Source organism: Arachis duranensis, chromosome 4 (assembly GCF_000817695.3).
Source record: "Arachis duranensis cultivar V14167 chromosome 4, aradu.V14167.gnm2.J7QH, whole genome shotgun sequence".
NCBI classification, from domain to species: Eukaryota; Viridiplantae; Streptophyta; class Magnoliopsida; order Fabales; family Fabaceae; genus Arachis; species Arachis duranensis.
The window spans coordinates 33,154,594-33,161,900 of NC_029775.3; positions in this window are offsets into that span (position 1 = coordinate 33,154,594).

Below are 7,307 nucleotides of genomic sequence, written 5' to 3' on the forward strand. Positions count from 1 at the left end.
CCAGTGATTCTTTTGCGTCTGTTATTAACGCCCCGCCTTCAGGAGTTTGAAGCACGTCACAGTCATTCAATCATTGAATCCTACTTAGAATACCACAGACAAGGTTAGACCTTCCGGATTCTCTTGAATGCCGCCATCAGTTCTAGCCTATACCACGAAGATTCCGGTTAAAGAATCCAAGAGATATTCACCCAATCGAAGGTAGAACGGAGGTGGTTGTCAGTCACACGTTCATAGGTGAGAATGATGATGAGTGTCACGGATCATCACATTCATCAAGTTGAAGAACAAGTGATATCTTAGAACAAGAACAAGCGGAATTGAATAGAAGAACAGTAGTAATTGCATTAATACTCGAGGTACAGCGGAGCTCCACACCTTAATCTATGGTGTGTAGAAACTCCACCGTTGAAAATACATAAGTATAAGGTCTAGGCATGGCCGAATGGCCAGCCTCCCAATGATCTAAGATAGCATAAAATGAATATAGCTACCAAAGTCTGCAAATACAATAGTAAAAGGTCCTACTTATAGAGAACTAGTAGCCTAAGGTTTACAGAAATGAGTAAATGACATAAAAATCCACTTCCGGGCCCACTTGGTGTGTGCTTGGGCTGAGCATTGAAGAATTTTCGTGTAGAGACTCTTCTCGGAGTTAAACGCCAGCTTTTGTGCCAGTTTGGGCGTTTAACTCCCATTTTGGTGCCAGTTCCGGCGTTTAACGCTGGAATTCCTGAGGGTGACTTTGAATGCCGGTTTGGGCCATCAAATCTTGGATAAAGTATAGACTATCATATATTGCTGGAAAGCCCAGGATGTCTACTTTGCAACACCGTTGGGAGCGCGCCAATTGGGCTTCTGTAGCTCCAGAAAATCCACTTTGAGTGCAGGGAGGTCAGAATCCAACAGCATCTGCAGTCCTTTTTAGTCTCTGAATCAGATTTTTGCTCAGGTCCCTCAATTTCAGCCAGAAAATACCTGAAATCACAGAAAAACACACAAACTCATAGTAAAGTCCAGAGAAGTGAATTTTAACTAAAAACTAATAAAAATATACTAAAAACTAACTAGATCATACTAAAAACATACTAAAAACAATGCCAAAAAGCGTACAAATTATCCGCTCATCAGGAACTCATTGCAACCAGAGTACAGAACTCTTGGAGGGTGTGCATTGATTATAGGCACCTCAACCAGGATACTCACAAGAATTACTACCCATTGCCCTTCATCGATCAGATGCTTGATTGTTTGTCAGGTAAATCACACTACTGTTTTCTAGATGGTTATACTGGCTATTTTCAAATTCATATAGCTCTTGAAGATTAGGAGAAAAATACTTTTACATGTCCCTTTGGAATGTATGCATATAAAAGAATGCCTTTTGACTTATGTAATGCACCGGCTACGTTCCAAAGATGCATGATGAGCATTTTCTCTGATCTTCTTAAGAACTGTATGGAAGTTTTCATGGATGATTTTAGTGTGTACGGTATTTCGTTTATCCTTTGCTTGGATAGTTTAGCTAGAGTATTAGACAGGTGTGTTAGTTCAAACCTTGTATTGAATTTTGAAAAATGTCATTTTATGATACAACAAGGTATTGTTCTGGGACATGTTATTTCTAATACTGGTATTTCTGTTGATCCAGAAAAGGTAGATGTTATTTCTGGTTTACCTTACCCCTCCTCCGTGAGGAAAGTCCGTTCGTTTCTTGGTCATGCAAGTTTCTACCGGTGCTTTATCAAGGACTTCAGTAAGGTAACACTGCCTTTATCCCGGCTGCTGCAGAAGGATGTTGAGTTCGAGTTGAGTGCGGAGTGCAAGGAGGCGTTTGATAAGCTGAAGACCTCCTTGACCCAAGCACCTATTGTGAGAGGGCCAGACTAGAGTCAACCATTTGAGATTATGTGTGATGCCTCCAACCATGCAGTAGGAGCGGCGCTGGCTCAGTGCGGTGGTAAGGACCCTTTTATAATTGCCTATGCATCTAAGACCTTAGACGCTGCTCAATCTAATTATACTACTATTGAAAAAGAGCTTTTGGCAATTTTTTTTGCTCTAGATAAATTTCGAGCCTACTTACTTGGTACTAAGGTGGTAGTATACTTAGATCATGCGGCTCTAAAATATCTATTAGCTAAGAAAGAATCCAAACCAAGGCTCATACCTTGGATATTGCTGCTGCAAGAATTTGATTTAGAAATTAAGGATCGGAGTGGTTCCCAGAATTTAGTAGCGGACGACCTGAGTCGCCTTGAGCACATTAAGATTGACTCCACTCCTATCAATGATACTTTTCCATTTGACAGCTTGCACGCAAAATCTAAGGTAGTTCCTTGGTACGCACTTATAGCTAATTATCTTGTTAGTCATACATTCCCTCCTGATTTTACTAAGCATCAAAAGGACAAGCTTAAAAGCGAGTCCAAATATTATATATGGGATGACCTATATTTATGGAGATGTGGTGCTGAATAGATAATTAGGAAGTGTGTGCCACAATCAGAATTCCAGTCAATCTTAGAGGCCTGCCACTCTTCAGAAAGTGGTGGACATTTTGGTCCTCAAAGGACAGCTAGAAAAATTCTAGACTGTAGATTCTGGTGGCTCACACTATTTGAAGATGCCACTACTTTCTGTGAATCTTGCTCCCCATGCCAGAGGTTTGGGAACATATCCAAGAGGGATGAGATGCCCCAACAACCTATGTTGTTCTGTGAAATTTTTTATGTGTGGGGCATTGACTTCATGGGTCCTTTCCAAACTCTCATGGTTTCTTATATGTTCTGTTAGCTGTAGATTATATTTCTAAATGGGTGGAAGCAATTTCTACCCGCGCTGATGATGGTAACACTGTACTCTCTTTTGTTCAAAATAATATTATCTGTCACTTTGAATCACCATGAGCAATCGTGAGTGATCAAGGCACTCACTTCTGTAACAGAAGATTAACAGGTCTACTAAGGAAACATGGGATTGTTCACAAGGTGGCCACAGCTTACCACCCCAGACCAATGGACAAGCCGAGGTGTCAAACAGAGAGATAAAGCGTATCCTGGAGAAGATCATCAAGCCTCATAGAAAAGACTGGAGCACCAGGCTTGTAGATGCGCTTTAGGCATATCGAACTGTGTACAAGACTCCAATCGGAATGAGTCCCTTCTGCCTAGTTCTCGGAAAGGCTTGTCACCACCTAGTGGAGTTGGAGCACAAGGCTTTCTGGGCAGTTGATAGCGCAAAAATGTGATTTCTGATAATGGCATTCATGTTCGTTCTCTCCCTAGTAATGGCGCCAAAAACTTGGTGCATGATACCATGGTCCAAACATAACTTCACAACTTCTCACAACTAACCAGCAAGTGCACTAGGTCGTCCAAGTAATAAACCTTACGTGAGTAAGGGTCGATCCCACGGAGATTGTTGGTATGAAGCAAGCTATGGTCATCTTGTAAATCTCAGTTAGGCGGATAATAAATGGTTATGGAATTTTTGAATAATAATAATAAATAAATAGAAAGTAAAGATAGAAATACTTATGTAAATCATTGGTGAGAATTTTAGATAAGTGTATGGAGATGCTTTGTCCCTGTTGGATCTCTGCTTTCCTACTGCCTTCATCCAATCCTTCTTACTCCTTTCCATGGCAAGCTGTATGTAGGGCATCACCGTTGTCAATGGCTACATCCCATCCTCTCAGTGAAAATGGTCCAAATGCTCTGTCACAGCACGGCTAATCATCTGTCAGAATAGAATCCATTGATTCTTTTGCGTTTATCATCATGCCTAACAATCGCGAGTTTGAAGCTCGTCACAGTCATTCAATCCCTGAATCCTACTCAGAATACCACAGACAAGGTTTATACTTTCTGGATTCTCATGAATGCCGCCATCAATTCTAGCTTATAGCACGAAGATTCTGATTGAGGAATCCAAGAGATATGCGCCCGGTCTAAGATAGAACGGAGGTGGTTATCAGTCACGCGTTCATAGGTGAGAATGATGATGAGTGTCACAGAGCTCCACACCCTTAATCTATGGTGTGTAGAAACTCCACCGTTGAAAATACATAAGTGATGAAGGTCCAGGCATGGCCGAATGGCCAGCCCCAAAACATGATCACAGGATCAAAAATACAATCCAGGATCTGGTCAAAAGACTGAATGGTCAAAGACACCTAGTACAATAGTAAAATGTCCTATCTATACTAGACTAGCTACTAGGGTTTATAGAAGTAAGTAATTGATGCAGAAATCCACTTTCGGGGCCCACTTGGTGTGTGCTTGGGCTTAGCTTGAGCTTTACACGTGCAGAGGCTTCTTTTGGAGTTGAACGCCAAGTTGTAACGTGTTTTTGTCGTTCAACTCTGGTTCGTGACGTGTTTCTGGCGTTTGACTCCAGAATGCAGCATGGAACTGGCTTTGAGCGCCAGTTTACGTCATCTAATCTCGAATAAAGTATGGACTATTATATATTGCGGGAAAGCTCTGAATATTGTGGGAAAGCTCTGAATGTCTACTTTCCAAATCCATTGAGATCGGGCCATTTGGGATTCTGTAGCTCTAGAAAATCTATTTTGAGTGTAGGGAGGTCAGAATCCAACAGCATTAGCAGTCCTTTGTCAGCCTTCTATCAGAGTTTTGCTCAGGTCCCTCAATTTCAGCCAGAAATTACCTAAAATCATAGAAAAACACACAAACTCATAGTAAAATCCAGAAATGTGAATTTAGCTTATAAACTAATGAAATCATCCCTAAAAGTAGCTAGATCCTACTAAAAACTACCTAAAAATAGTGCCAAAAAGCGTATAAATTATCCGCTCATCACAACACCAAACTTAAATTGTTGCTTGTCCCCAAGCAACTGAAAATCAAATAGGATAAAAAGAAGAGAATATACTATAAATCTCAAAATATCAATGAATATTAGTTCTAACTAGATCAGCAGGACTTGTAGCTTTTTGCTTCTGAACAGTTTTGGCATCTCACTTTTTCCTTTGATGTTTAGAATGATTGGCATCTCTAGGAACTTAGAATTTCAGATAGTGTTATTGATTCTCCTAGTTAAGTTTGTTGATTCTTGAACACAGCTACTTATGAGTCTTGGCCTTGGCCCTAAGCACTTTGTTTTCCAGTATTACCACCGGATACATAAATGCCACAGACACATGACTGGGTGAACCTTTTCAGATTGTGACTCAACTTTGCTAAAGTCCCCAATTAGAGGTGTCCAGAGCTCTTATGCACACTCTTTTTGCTTTGGATCACGACTTTAACCACTTAGTCTCAAGCTTTTCACTCGGACCTGCATGCCACAAGCACATGGTTAGGGACAGCTTGATTTAGCTGCTTAGGCCTGGATTTTAGTTCCTTGGGACCTCCTATCCATTGATGCTCAAAGCCTTGGATCCTTTTTACCCTTGCCTTTTGGTTTTAAGGGCTATTGGCTTTTTCTGCTTGCTTTTTCTTTTTTTTCTGTATTTTTTTCACCACCCTATTTTTCACAAGCTTTTGCTATTCACTGCTTTTTCTTGCTTCAAGAATCAAATTTATGATTTTTCAGATTATCAATAACATTTCTCTTTGTTCATCATTCTTTCAAGAGCCAACAATTTTAACATTCATGAACAACAAGATAAAAAATATGCACTGTTCAAGCATTCGTTCAGAAAACAAAAAGTATTGTCACCACATCAATATAATTAAACTAAATTCAAGAATAAATTTGAAACTCATGTATTTCTTGTTCTTTTTGTATTAAAACATTTTTCATTTAAAAGAGATGAAGGATTTATGGAATTATTCATAGCTTGAAGACATAGTTACTAAATACTAATGATCATGTAGGAAAGACACAAACATAGATAAACATTAAGCATAAAAACCGAAAAACAGAGAAATAAGAACAAAGAATGAGTCCACCTCAGTGATGATGGCACTTTCTTCTTGAAGAACCAATGATGTCCTTGAGCTCTTCTATGTCTCTTCCTTGCCTTTGTTGCTCCTTCCTCATTGCTCTTTGATCTTCTCTAATTTCATGGAGAATGATGGAGTGCTCTTGATGTTTCACCCTTAATTGATCCATATTGTAACTCAAATCTTCTAGAGAAGTGTTGAGTTGTTTCCAATAGTTATTGGGAGGAAAGTGCATCCCTTGAGACATCTTTGGGATTTCTTGGTGATGAGCTTCCTCGTGTGTCTCTTGGGATCCATGAGTGGGCTCTCTTTTTTGCTCAATCCTCTTCTTAGTGATGGGCTTATCCTCCTTAATGGGGATGTCTCCTTCTATGATAACTCCAGCTGAGTAACATAGATGGCAAATAAGATGAGGAAAAGCTAGCCTTGCCATGGTGGAGGACTTTTCGGCTATTTTGTAGAATTCAAGGGAGATGACTTCATGAACTTCTACTTCCTCTCCATTCATGATGCTATGAATCATGATGGCCCGATCCACGGTAACTTCGGATCGGTTGCTAGTGGGGATGATGAAGCATTGGATGAACTCCAACCATCCTCTGGCCACAGGCTTGAGGTCCAGTCTTCTTAATTGAACTGGCTTGCTTTTGGAGACTCTTTTCCATTGAGCTCTGATGGTGTTTTTGTGGAAAAATGAATTTCCAAACACACAGATCCAACCGGCAAGTATACCGGGTCGCATCAAGTAGTAATAACTCACTTAGAGTGAGGTCGATCCCACAGGGATTGATGGATCAAGCAACTTTAGTGGGTGATTAGTTTAGTCAAGCTAACATTGAATGAATTGTGTGAAGTTAATCAACAGAAAGTAAATTGCAAGGAATTTAAAAGATGCAGAAAATAAAATTGCAGGAAACTTAAATAACAAGAAAGTAAAATGGCTGAAACTTAAATTACAAGAAAATTAAATTGCATGAAAAGTAACGGGGCTGGGGTGCTGGAAATTAAAATTCAACAAGAAAATGTAAAGAGCAATCAAGCAGAGAAGTAAAAGATGAAATAAGTGCAGCAGATTTAAACAGAAATGGAAAATTGCTTGAAGAAGCAACACAGAATGTAATTAAGCTCAATTGTGGAATTTAAAGAGAGAAATGAAGATCTCAGGGAATCAAAGAGACTAGAAAACAAGTCTAGATCTCAATCCCTTCCTTGATCCAACAGCAAACAAGATGCAGGAAAATTAAAGATGAAAGCAATGAAGAAAACTTTGATTTAAATCACAATACACTTGAAAGTTTGCAGAAGAAGAACAAGAGAAGTTGTAGATGGAGAATGAAAACAGAATTCCTTCCAATCTCCACCCAAGATTCAAAACAGAAAATGAAAACTAAG